This window comes from Poecilia mexicana, unplaced genomic scaffold (assembly GCF_051168715.1).
Source record: "Poecilia mexicana isolate PSO_F unplaced genomic scaffold, ASM5116871v1 scaffold_10, whole genome shotgun sequence".
Classification (NCBI taxonomy): domain Eukaryota; kingdom Metazoa; phylum Chordata; class Actinopteri; order Cyprinodontiformes; family Poeciliidae; genus Poecilia; species Poecilia mexicana.
The window spans coordinates 29,192,867-29,206,820 of record NW_028263379.1 but is presented as its reverse complement, the minus strand read 5'-3'; the positions used below and the strand labels follow the sequence as shown (position 1 = coordinate 29,206,820).

Here is a 13,954-nt window from a genome sequence, read left to right as displayed (position 1 = left end):
CTGACCTTCTACATCCGATTTCAGAAAGTGTCGGGGGTTTTTGTCTGAAAAGTTGCTAAATATAGCGACAGAGTTGCTAAAAGTTGGAAAGACTGGGATGACTGTTGTTAAAATTTAGTGATGCACTTTTTCACTTCCGATATCTGAGGTTTAGTATCCGATACAGAAAAACAGCTGAATTTATTTCAAACATTTCTTTTTTGTTTTACCCACAGCCATAAATATACTAAATTACAAATTTATTTGATAACTCTGACGGGCACTCTTTTAATAGACAGTAAATTGCAATAATAACTTGCTAGAGATTGAAAGTACCAGTCTGTATGGATAAATGGGCAAATATATTTACTCACAGGACTTTTAAAGAACTGCATACAATTAAAATAAGCAAAAATATCCAGGCGGAGATTTGAAACTTGGGCCATAAAGGGTTAATTTGTTTAGTTTAAAACATAGAATTAGACTCAGCAGATCTAAATAACCGTCACCGATACCTGATCTAGATTTTGTATCTGTATCGGGTCGATTTCTCCTACATTTGATATTGTTTTTAGTATTTAGCATGTTTCTAAAAATAAACATGTTGTGAAGATAAAAGTGAAGTTAAACTTCTTTTGGATGTTTTGTTTTTAATTTTATTTCTGTGACGGTAGAAACAAAGAACACCCCGTCTGAACTTTGACTGAACAGTGTGTTTGTAATTACAACAGTCCGCTGACAGGCTGAAGTAGAGCCGTGAAGCAACTCTATCTGCCTGATCCTCTCTCATCTCTGCTGACTCATCTGCAGCGAAGGACTCTGAGCAGAACTGCAGTAAAATATTTACTGCCACTCCGAGTCTTTCTTTTTTTTTCTGGCTGCATGAAGACGCAGGTAGGGATCTGGTACGTCTGGAACAAACTCTCCCAACCAGCCAACAAATCGCTGCGGCCTCTCGGGAGCATTTCTAGCATTTCCAAGTCCAAAACGTGCAGTGGCGGGATACGCAAGGGCTCGGATGATGTGAACCGGTTTCGCTTCTCTGATGCTGCGATCGCTTTGAATGAGAGGTCGCCAAGGGCTCCCCTCCCCACCCGCTAAATGTTTCATCAGAGTTGCAAAGTGACGATGCAAATTATGCAGAAGGCTGGAATAATTTAACAAATCGGTTCCCTCATTTCGAGCTCCCAGTTAAGAGCGGAACGTTTCGCTTTCTCAGGCGCCACGCCGATGAAAAAACACGGATGAGATACAGAATAAAGATATCATCACACTTACGAGCTTTTATGTCTTGCTAATGTGTCCTCTAATCCTCCTCTCTCAAACTGATGCTGCTCTGATCTCAAAGGACACTCTGGCAGATTGCTCAAATTCTTCCTGAATCCATAATCAGCGATTAGCCTCCTCCTTTTATTTATTTATTTCGCAACCAGATGCTTTTAGTGGACGCCATCTGCAGAAGCGTCATTCGTTTTCAAGTCATACTCTGCCGTTCTTAACTGCATTTTCACACAGTGAGAAAAGTTCCTCTCAGCGTAATGAGTCTAAAAGTGTCTCTGGCACTAAATCATTCATGGATTAGTATCTTCTGACTGTCTTCAAAAGCTGCATTAGGATGAGCTCGGCATAATCCCAGACTCAGGTACTCAGTGTTCAAAAGACGTCCCCAACTTAGCTTCACTGCATGTGAGCCAGGGCTGGGCATTTATCATATCGCTTATCATTTATCGTGATAAATTTCTAGGACTTTGATTTATTGATTGTCCATTGACTGTCCATATTGTTGGGTTTGACAGATTTACTATTTTCTCCACTGTTTGTTCAATGAAAGCACCAATGAATGCCAATAAATTTACAGAGTGATATAAATCACACTTCTTCATGTGGCTGGTGTCTTTAAGAAGCTCATCACAAATGGGAATGTTTTTCAACTGCAGTGTTTGTGTTTGTGGGGCTATAATTTCTGTCATACACAGTTACCTAAAAAAGATGTAATAAATAGTACTTATCGTCACTTTTATAGTTATCGCAATAGAGCGGCAAAATATCGCGATAAAACTTCAAGTCCATATCTCCGGGCCCTAATATGAACCGCTTGTAGCCAAACGTCAGCAACCTGCATCCATTTCTGCTGCTTTTCATGGTATTAAAATGCAGTCAAACGGACTCCCAGATATGCACAAGTGGAGCAGTGACACGTCGCCATAAATGGAAACAGTGAACCGGTTATGAAACCAGACACGGTAAGTGGGAATTCTCTGTCTCCGTCTCTCTCCCCCTCTTTTGAGTCTCCTGCGTCCTGTTTTCCTCCCACTCTGCCCTCTTCATCTGTTTCACATTAGGTTTGCTGCTATCTCACACAGCCTAACTCTGCTTTTTCTCATCTCCATCTCAGCCTCTCATTTAGCTCTAATTGAGCTAAATAGGACTTATCCGACCGGGTGGAAAAAAAAGAAAAGAAAAACTAGAGAGAGAGAGAGAGAAAGGCTGTGGAAGTAAGAGGAAGTACGAATCTGGCTGCAGAAATGAGAGAGAGAGAGCGCAGATGTGCGCAGGCATCCCGCATGGACGGAAGTAGAAAACGCAGCCAGAGATGGTGAGAGGGAGTGTGTGAGTGTGTGTGTGTTTGTGTGTCTGCATCTTTGTGTGCCAGACAGGAAGGACTTTGCTCCTTCTACTTTTGTCAGCCAAACGCCAAGACTCTTAAGCCTTATCAATTTCCTTAAATTGGAATTGGACCAGCTGCCAATCATGTGGACAACACACAACACATAGAACCCGCTGCAGCACAAAGGGCCAAACTGCCATCAATGTAGTTTTTCCTGAAACAGAAACACACAGAGAGAGGTACACACACTACTCCAAGAATAGAGCCAGACACACACACACACACACACACACACACACCCCCACACACACACACACACACACACACACACACACATACACACGGTGCTCTAATTTATTGATCTGTGAGACGGCGTGCCGCAGTCCGCTGAGAATCCCCCGCTGATGAGCATGACTGGTCTCTACAGGCAGGAGCAGAAAGGCAACGCTACAGAAGTAATGAAACTGGAAGCTTTTGGAAACCAGAGCAGCTCGGGGGAAAATCTCAGAGCTCATCTGGAAGAGTTTCAGAGTTTATTTAATCTAATGTCGATTTAGGCACGACGGCCATTAAAAAGCAAGACAAAAACAACAACAAAAACGAAACATTGGGGAGCAAATCACCCTCTTATAACAAAAAGATGTGGAAGTGTTCAAATATTTAGACTAAAGTAAAATAAGATTGGTCATTTTGATTTGGACAAAATGAAAGAAAAACGTGTTTCGGTCATTTTGCACCATAACAACCAGGTGGACCATCTCACACCTGCTTTAATTAATCTCCCATCTAAAGTAACTTTCTATAATCTACATATAGTCTTCTGTAACTGTTTGTGGTTATGTGACTCTAATAAATAATAATTAATAATAAGTTAAGAGTCATAATCTGTCAAGCCAGAAGGTGATTAGATCAAAATGAATAGAAATGCAGAGTAACGCAAAGTTTTCAGATAATAACCCAGAATTTAGTGAAATTTTACGCAGGGTTTGATGATTTAAGAAACCATCTGCCTCTGATATTTATGGAAATACTTAACAAGCAATTAATCAATTAATCACATGATAAATTAAAATCAGCTGATAATTTCCTTTCTTGTGATTAATATTTTTTGAAAGAGAATTTTGCTTACAGAGACGTCACAGCACAATTTAATTATGGTTTCTGTTGTGTGTGTGGTTTTCATTTCCATTTCATTTATTGTTTTTGGTTGTTGTGTTTATTTTGAACATTTAAAATATATTTCAGTTCCAGGGTTAAATATTCTTTATAAAATTAAACTTTATTAGTATTTGAGAGCGCAAACTCACATTATTAGGCCATTACCGATACAGTATTTGAAATTGTTCTTGAAACAACAATATTGTCATTTACCGCAATAATTTCTGGGACAATTTTGTTATCAACGATACGATTGGAGATTAATATATAAAATGAATGATGTGAATTTAGCATATGACAAATTTTTAAAAACATTTAAAATATTATATAACAAGCACTGCCCAATCAAACAATATAACAGGAAAAGCAATCAAAAAAATGAACAGTGGATCACAAAAGGAATACAAAAGGCATGTAAAAAGAAAAACAAACTTTATAGAGAATTTCTAAAACATAGAACGTCTGAATCAGAAAACAAATATAAGAAATATAAAAATAAGTTAACTAATATTATAAAAACATGTAAAAAGGACTATTATCATAAATTACTGGATAGGAATAAAAACAACATTAAGGAAACATGGAATATTTTAAATAGAGTTATTAGAAAATCTAACAATAACAACTATCCAGACTATTTTATAGATAATGAACAGAATATTACTGATTTGAAAAGTGTCGTCAATAATTTCAATAGATTTTTTGTTAATATAGGACCTCAATTAGCAGAAAAAATACCGACTACAAAAACTGCAACTCAGCAATATCTAATTGAGAATAATCCCAGCTCCTTATATCTCAACCCTGTACTAGAAGAAGAAATCATAGACATTGTGAATAACTGTAAAAATAAGACTTCCACTGACTGTGATGATCTGGACATGAAAACTATTAAAATAGTAATTAAAGGAATCTCTAAACCACTAACTTATATTTGCAATTTATCATTTCAAACGGGATCATTTCCCAACAAAATGAAAATAGCTAAGGTCAAACCAATGTATAAAACTGGCAACAAACACCTCTTCACTAACTACAGGCCTGTCTCTCTTCTCCCACAATTTTCTAAAATCCTAGAAAAACTCTTTAAGAAAAGACTGGAACAATTCATAGAAAAACATTCGCTACTTATTAGCAGTCAATATGGATTCAGAGCAAACCGGTCAACATCGCTGGCCGTAACTGACTTAATAGAAGAAATAACCAACGCAACAGATAGTAAGAAACTGGCAGTAGGGATATTTATAGATCTAAAGAAAGCTTTTGATACAATAAATCATGAAATCTTACTTAAAAAATTAGAACGCTATGGAATTAGGGGAGTAGTTTCTGACTGGATGAGGAGTTATTTAAAGAGCCGGAAACAATTTGTGAAATTGGGAGATGTGGAATCTGATTGGCAGGAGACTGTCTGTGGAGTACCACAAGGATCAGTATTGGGACCAGTTTTATTTAATCTTTATATAAATGATATCAGTAAAGTGTCCAATGTATTAAAATTTATCTTATTTGCTGATGACACAAATATTCTAGCCTCTGGCGACAATTTAGAGCATCTTCTCTCAACAGTCACTTCAGAGATTAGTAAGTTAAAGATATGGTTTGACCATAACAAATTATCCCTAAATTTGGACAAGACGAAAATCATGGTCTTTGGGAACTGTTATAAAAATACTGAAATCCAAGTTCAAATAGAGGACGTAACTCTAGAAAGGGTTTTTGCTAATAAGTTCCTCGGTTTAATAATAGATGACAAAATCAGTTGGAAACCTCATATTAAACATTTACAGAGTAAACTCAGTAGAAGTATATCCATATTGGCTAGAGCTAGACATGTATTGAATGCTAAATCACTTCATATTCTATATAACTCTCTGATTTTACCATATCTATCATATTGCTGTGAAGTGTGGGGAGTTAATTACAAGAGCTCTTTACATCCGGTAACCGTCCTACAGAAACGAGCCATTAGAATCATCCATAATGTCGGTTATTATGAGCATACAAACCCGCTCTTCATAAAATCCAGAATTCTCAAATTTGACGAGCTTGTAGAATTTAAAATGGCTCAATTTATGTTCAAAGTATCTAAAAAGTTGTTACCTGAGCACATACAGAGCACGTTTTCTGAAAGAGAAGGGGGGTATAACTTAAGGGGTCACTCAAACTTCAAGATCCGCAATTTTAGAACAACAAGAAAAAGCTTCTGTATTTCAATTAAAGGCGTAAAGTTATGGAACAAGTTACATGAAGATTTAAAACAAAGCAATAGTTTAACACAATTCAAAAGAAATTACAAAGAGGTAATTTTCAATAGATACACATACGGGTGATAGAAAGCAATAAGGTGTGTATTGCAGATAACTTGGTGTAAGGGTTTAGAAAGACAAACCAGCATAAAATGGGAAAATGTATAGGTAATTATTAGTAACTGTTACTTCTGACTGCCACTTTGATTTTGATTTTTTTAATGACAGTAGGACTCTAAAGTTTCAAGTGTTTAGGGGGTAGGAGTTTATAAGTTCTCACTTCTTCCTACCCCATTTTGAGCATGATATGTTAACTGAAACAAAAAAATCTGTATTTTCTCTTCTTTCTTATGCACTTCTTGTTACTGTGCACTATTTTATTTTTATATTTGTATCATGTTCGAATAAAATTTCATCAACAATAACAAAAGATAAACTCCTACACCATTGTTTAAGTACACAATTATGTGACTGGAACAGGTAGAAAATGAAAGTAGAAAGAGAATAAATGATATTGACAATATCAGGGTACCAATTATTGAGAAAAAGGGTCAAAGTGATCCAGAGTCTAGCAAAGCTAATATTATGGGTAGATTTTAAGAAGAAATAATTCAACATGTTTTCAACTTCGTCCAAAATATAAGATCCATTCGGTGGTCCAGTGGTCACAGCTCCCCTAAAATCACAAACCAGTTCTGTTTCATTTGTTCAAAATGGTAAATATTCCACCATTTACTGTTTTGCTAAACTAGTTTTCAAATCTTCTAGTCATCACCACAATACATGATTTCTATTAAAAGTGTTTGCAATTTTTTTAAATGTTCAGGTTGGTATATTGTGTACAACCAAAGGGAGACAGTAATAGTTGTATGCTGACTGAACAGGGTTGGAATATTGATTGTGAAATTAAAATATCTAGTAATACCTAACTGCTCAATATATTGATTTCCAATCAGACATCTCAATATCTGTATGTGCAATAAATACCATCTCTAAAAACCATTCATTCACTTATTATTTGGACATTTGGATGGACTTTCACTGCCTTTAACCCATTTGTGATGTACGATGTAGCAACTAAGATGCTAGAAGTCATAATGAGGTCAGCATGATGTGCAGAACACAGTTTGTTGAAGGGCTGAGTTTGTAACCAGGTGGCCAGCAGCACCACAGGGCACTGCACTCTCAAGACACAGCGATTCTGAATCTACATCAGATTTCACCAATAAAACTGGTGCGTAATTTTAATTGGAGCTGAACGGAGGACGTGGATCCAGTTGAACGAATGAGCCCGTTCCTTATAAAAAGTCACTACATTATGAGATGATGCTACGGTTCAAAACAGATGCTGCTGATGAAAATCACACTACTGCATAATTACGAAGTGCGATTCCTGGAAATGCAACAATACTTAGTCTAATGAGGGCAACTCCAAAAAGAAATCTTGCCATTCCCAAATGAAAAACACACAATAAAAGACCATCTTCTGTGTAACTGTTCAGGAATGTTCCACTTAATATTTATTACACCAATAAAAAAAACACAAAAAAAACGAGTTTATAGTGCCTTTAAGCAGGGCACTATGGGGAGTATGCTGGAGTCAGATGTTACTGGCTGGCAGGTGATGCAGTGGATGGGGATTATCCTGGATTCCCAGAGAGTTTAGCAAATGAGACAAACAGGATAAAATCCAGAAGCAGCAAATTTGACACAATGCAATGTTACAGCAAATTACAGCCTAAACATGGCGTTTGAGAAAATCATGTTTTGCTCTATAAAGACTTAATCTCCTTAATCCTTAATCTCTATCTATCTATCTATCTATCTATCTATCTGTTCTAGTTTTACTAAACATCATTGTAGTATCTCTTCGTGGGTTGAAGTGTTCGCCACCAATTGACCACATTCAACCTGTCTGACCTCATTACATTCAGAGTGCTGCCCACATACAGTCCAAACACAAACGTTTGCGTGTAGCTCTTTTGTTTCTGCTGTGTTGCTCACTCAGTTTCTTTCTAAAATGCAGCAAAAACAAAAGGTGCGATGAGCACTGCGCCAGTGCTTCAGTGCACTCACCAACATCGAGATGATTTTATTTATTTATTTAAAAAAAAACAAAAAACGTATTTCATAGCCAACAAACAGAAAACAATGAAAAGTGGCTAATACCACATGGTTTTGGTGGGGAAATTAAAAATGTAAGCAACCACAGCGAACGTCTGTCGGGTCAAGTGTTGCTACTGATATCACAACAGCCACTGTAAACCCAAAGACCCACCAGGATGACTCTCTAAATACTTTCTATAAGGAAGTAATTAGCTGTCAAAATTAATTTATGAAGCTGCCAGGTGAAATGATTGGTAATATAAGCTCTGCATACTAAAGACACCAAATCAAAACCTCCAGTGTGCTTCCCTTTTTGTATCCCTCCACAGTGGCTAACTAGATTATTCATACCCCTTTGAGTTTTTCACATTTTGTCGTGTTACAGCTAAAAATTATGTGTTCTGTAGTTATTTTTGGTACCAAAATAGAGGGAGGAAAAAGATGCATAGGTTTCCAAATTTCTTACAAGAAAAATATGACAGCTGTGTGGTATTAATTTCTATCCAACTCCTCTGAGTTAATAAGACCTTGAAGAAACACGTTTCACTGCAGTCGCAGCTGCAAGTCTTTTGGGGTAAGCCTCTACCAACTTTGTGCATCGAGACACGGACATTTAGCCGGGACCGCAGGACAACAGGAAAACATGCGATATGGAATAATATCAGTGAAAGTCGTATGATTATCAGCTGTAGGTGAATCGAGTCTTTCAGTTTCAATCCATCATCCCTTTTAGGATGATGGATTGAACCAAGCTCTGTGAGACATTGTTTTATAAACATAAACTTGCTTTAAACGTCTCCAGAACTTTCTCCCTGGGCTGTCTGCTGTGCTCCTTGGTCTTCACGATGCCGTTTGTTCTCTAATGTTCTCTGAAATACCTCTGAGGACTGCACAGAACAATTGGATTTATGCTTGGATTCAATTACAGAAAAAGAGCGCTGTTATATGGCTGCTATAATTATTTTCTCAACTTTAATTAGAAAAAAGTCAGAACAGCAGCTGTAAGTACTTCATTTTTCAAAAGAAAAGCTCTCTTTATGTCACAAAAGGCACAGATTGTTACTGTTCAATAATCTGTGCTTGTATGCATAATCTAACAGGACATATCTGGATATTCAACTGGTTTCTTCATGTTTTGGTTTGACGTTCTTAGCTATTATGGATGAAACTTTCAATCTGAATTAAAAATAAACTTGTGTTGGTTTAAAACTTTTGCACGTTACTACTATCAATCTTACAAAGCTGTTCAAACCAACTGGCTGTCAAAATTGGAGGGCAGAGTTAAGAACTGCACCTCAGGTGTTTCTTAAGCAACACCAGGTGATTAATTATTGTTTGGTGGCAAAACTTATTAAACACCAGGTGGCGCTTTTTCAGGGCCATTTATTAGTCATGTAGTGGCTTTAATTACATGCCAGGTGGCGCTTTTGAGTGCATTTATTAGGACATTTAGGTGATGGTGGAAAAGAAGCAATCTCCAAAATGGCTTCCTGTAAACATCTCATCTCAAGTTGCTCCTGCATATAAATGCAAGCTATGCTTTTCAGATATTTATTTGTAAAAAAAAAAAAAAAAAAAAAAAAATTAAATATAAAACTGTGTATCATTTTCCTCTCACTTGACAGGTACGTTCAACTTTCTGATAGTCTTAAACATAATTTTTCATTGAATAAATTGACTCCCACACATCTTTCATTGATTCCTATAGCCTCACTCTGACCCTAACCCCACACCTAACCGCTAACCCCAAAACAGCACATAAGGAGCAGCAGGTCTTCGTAATGTAGTACTCGTTGGAAAAATGGGCCAAACAAAATGAGAAATGCTTAAAAACACACACACACACATCTGCATTTCTACTCACATGAGGCCTTTGAATTGACTTCCATTCATTTCTTTAACTGTATATGAACCAAACCTCAATTCCAAGACCCATCAATCTTTGGATGGTTGGTCTATAGGTAACATAAACGAGTACACACGCACACACATGTACACACAATGCAGATATAGTGTCACCTTTAGAAATACTGGTGCAGGTGCAGAGGGGAAGTAAAGCATTTCATCATTTCCTACTTGTGAGCCTGAGACAGGAAAGCAAGGAGCAATGAACTTGGGAACAGTCCAGGGTGTTTTCCTATGGTCTGTGTCTGCTTAACCGGCCACACAGCACCAGCACACCGCCTCCGTCTGACTCTGCAAGCCTATTGGAGCGTTAACAGTCGCTCAGCTCCACCCCAATGTGTCACTTCCAGGCCATCAAGGTCAACTGTCCACTCGCATCTTGTCTCTTTCACTGCTTGTATCTGAATATATGCAAACACAAATGCGACGTTTTGGACTTCTGCTGTGTATCCTTTGAAATTTCTTATTACATGAACATGGAAAAGTGTAACGGTTCAATTTGGCAGGTAAGTGGTTTAACTTTGTCTAATTTTTTGGAATATCAGTGTTAGAATAAAAAAAATACTTGAAAAAAATTAAGTAACTATTTCTGTAGTATTGATGCTATTTCAGTAGTTTTGATATTCTTCTGCTTAATCCAGGATTGAGTTGGAGTAGCAACAGCCTAAGTAGAGCAACCCAGACTTCCCTCTCCCCAGCCACTTGGACCCAACTCCTCCTGGGGCATCCCAAGGCGTTCCCAGACCAGCTGAGTAACATAGTCCCTCCCTCCCTGGGTCTTCCTCTGGGTCTTTCCCTGGGTCTCCTCCCAGTGGGACATGCCAGGATGTGTCAAAGGTGTCCATGAGGCATCCCAACCAGATGCCAGAGCCACTTTAACTGGCTCCTCTTGACATGGAGAAGCAACGGCTCTACTCTGAGTCCCTCCTCCATAATGGAGCTTCTCATCCTATCTAAGGAAGAGCCCAGACACCACCCACTTGTACCTGTGACGTCATTCTTTTGGTCACTACCCAGAACTCGTGACCATAGATGAGAGTAGACATGAGGATTGACTAAAGCGCTCACTTCTCTGCAGACACCGCGCCAATCCGACTACCAATCTCCAGCTCCATTTTTCCCTCATTCGTGAACAAGATCCCAAGATACTTGGGGAAGGACCATACCCTTCTAAGACTCAAGACCCTGGAGTTCCTGATTCTCATCCCAGCCGCTTCACATTTGGCTGCGAACCGCTCCTGTGAAAACTGGAGACCCCGGTTTCATGAAGCCAACAGAACTGTTTCCTGCACAAAGCAAAAACCCCATCCGAAGGCCACCAAAATGGGTCCTGTTCTGCTAGAAATTCTGTCCATAAACGTTATGGGCTGAAGCTCTGACACTGGTTGAACTGGGACCTTTCAAAGGGCCCACTCTATAGGCAAGCACCTCCCACAGGATTCCCAGAGCGATGCAGTCGAGCACCTTGTCCAAGTCCACGAGCGAACTCCCATGCAGCCTCCAGAACCCTGCTGAGGATGAGGAGTTGGTCCAGGCTAACAACCTCGAATTATTTATTAGTTTTCTTGCAATTGTGTTTTAACAACTTTCTTTGTTTTGACTGAATCAGTTAAATAATAAACTTAATTTCCATTCAGATTCAAACAAGGATGAACTGAGAGGAACAACTCAAATCCAGCAGGGACCTGACTAGTCCATAGCTACGATATTAGGGGTTAGCATTTATCGTTTCATTTAATGTGATAAATTTCTTGTGATTATAAGAATCTTGATTCATTATTGTCACGATAAATTCTAATTAATGGAAGTTTTTTTTTAAAAGACTGTCCTTACTGTTGTAGCAGAAACAACTACCAGTAAATTAGAACATATGCCTAAATGCAGTGAGCAGTTTAGTGATATAAATCATGTCTTTATGTGACTGGAGTTCTAAAGCAGCGTATTATACATGTATAGGAATGTCTTTCTAGAGCAGTGTAGCATATGTGGGGATATTACTGCTGTGTCATGCAGTCACATTGATACACTTACCTAAAAAATAAATAATAAACAATTTGTATGCTCACTTTTATCATTATCACAACAGAACCACAAAATATTGTGACACTTGAAGTCCACCTCTGTTCTAAATCCAGGTCTGGGTTTGCGAAGTAATCAGTGTTGTTTTTAGCCCAGTAGTTTTTAGAGTGCATTCGCCAAAGGTTTTTAAACATGTTCCTAAATACACGGACTTAAACAAACACGAACAGGACTGGGGTTATTATCCTACTCTCTCGCCTGTCTCTCTCCCAGTATGTGTCCCCGTATGTGTGTGTGTGTGTGTGTGTGTGTGTGTGACAGAGAAAGGGAGACCACAGCGCTAGACAGCCATGTTCTCCCAGCCTCCTCGAGCCAGTAACCATGACAACGGGATGGCTGGGAGACACTGTTAAAGCTCAATTGAGGCCGGTGTCTATCCTCTAAAATAGACCTTGGTCGTGTTTCAAGAGCGACTTGTCCACCTAAAAGCGGAGAGGAAACGCTTTTCTTCCCCTTCTTCTCTTCTCCAGGGGGGTACGGAGTGGGAGGAAGCACACATTCACACACACCTCGATTAAAAAAAAATAGAAAAAAAATAGAAAAAAGAAAAAAAATCCCACGGCCCGGGCGGTGCGTATCTTCCAGGCTACATTTCATTAGCTCCAAACATTGCTGTCCTTTTAGAGAGTGAGCTGAAAGCTGCTGCTGTGTTTGGTAAGAGAAAAGGAAACGCAGGGATGCCAAACCCCGAGCCTCCATGAAGACTTTTTAGAGGGTGGGGGGCGTTTAAAATAAAACAGGCTACATCCTAAACAACCGGTTAATAGAGACACGGAGAGCCGACACGGCTGCTGTAGCTTCAACTGATAAACTATCCTCACTCACCGGGAAAACGCGTCCTGTCAGGAACTGGAAATGAGAGACTCCTCGTCTGCTTCTTTACATGCACACCGGGTAGTAACTCTGAGAGACGGGCTCTTTTTCCTCCGCTCGGCCCCCTCCTCCTCCTCCTCTACCTCCCTCTCCCCCTTCTCGTTCACGTCCGCCGCCGAATGACCGACGCTCGCGGTGTGAGTCTCGCGCCTCCGCTCCGGCTGGCTGGCTGGCAGGCGGGGGCACGCGGGCGGTCCGGGCGGCGGAGCGCGGCTCCTCGGCGGACCGATGAATGGCTACAGGAGCGTCCTGCCCGTCCCCTCCTCTCCGCGGAGCCTCGGCGTGTTTGAGTGGCAGCTCGGAAAATGGAAATGTGCTCCACGGAGAGCTCGGGAGCACCGTCACTCCTCCCGTGGTCAGAGCGCGGAGTGAACGGGACGCGTTTCGAGGGGCAGATTAGCACCCCACCATCAGTTGTATTTACACACGTGTCTGTCTGTCCTCTGTCACTCCGTGATCAAATCTGAGATTTTCACACATCGCCCGAGGACCGTGAAATCGTGAAAGTGTTTCACCGTGTCCTCTGGTGGATTAAAGTCATTCACCAGATTTTGACACATTAAGAAATAAAAGAATATTAACTGGCGTTTTTTTGTTGTTGTTTTTTTAATGTTTTTTTTTGGAACAAAACAATGAGGGGAAAAAAAGATTAACATTCAGATAATTTACTGGCAGTAATCTAGCGCTGTCCAAGGTCTAAAGTCCTGCAGCTGTCATGTTCTGGATGTTGCATTGGTCATGCTGGAGTTGGTTTGAACAGGAATTGTATGTCTGTGAAGGAAAACATGACCTTTGCAACTGTCGATAAAGCCTGCAGGATTCATTTTTAGCTTTGTATCTTGACGTGAATGACCCCGTAAAGATGTGACATACTTAAAACATAAACTGTAAAATAATTAAAATGAAATCCAACCTTTCGGTTTCCATTCAGTAGCTTATGGTTTCCTTTTCCTACCCGTTCTCAGTCCTATTTAAATGTTGCAGGACTGGTTAGCAC

At 39.4% G+C, this 13,954-nt stretch overlaps 1 protein-coding gene across 1 annotated transcript in view; it reads right to left on the bottom strand.

Moving 5' to 3' along the window:
* psd2 (pleckstrin and Sec7 domain containing 2) overlaps window positions 1–13,407 on the bottom strand; it is a 45,454-nt gene extending 32,047 nt beyond the window's left edge. Inside the window, exon 1 of the mRNA XM_014993165.2 lies at window positions 12,910–13,407. The gene's annotated coding sequence lies outside the window, so the exon portion shown is untranslated. The remainder of the gene's footprint in view (window positions 1–12,909) is intronic.
* Window positions 13,408–13,954: the final 547 nt, after the last annotated feature.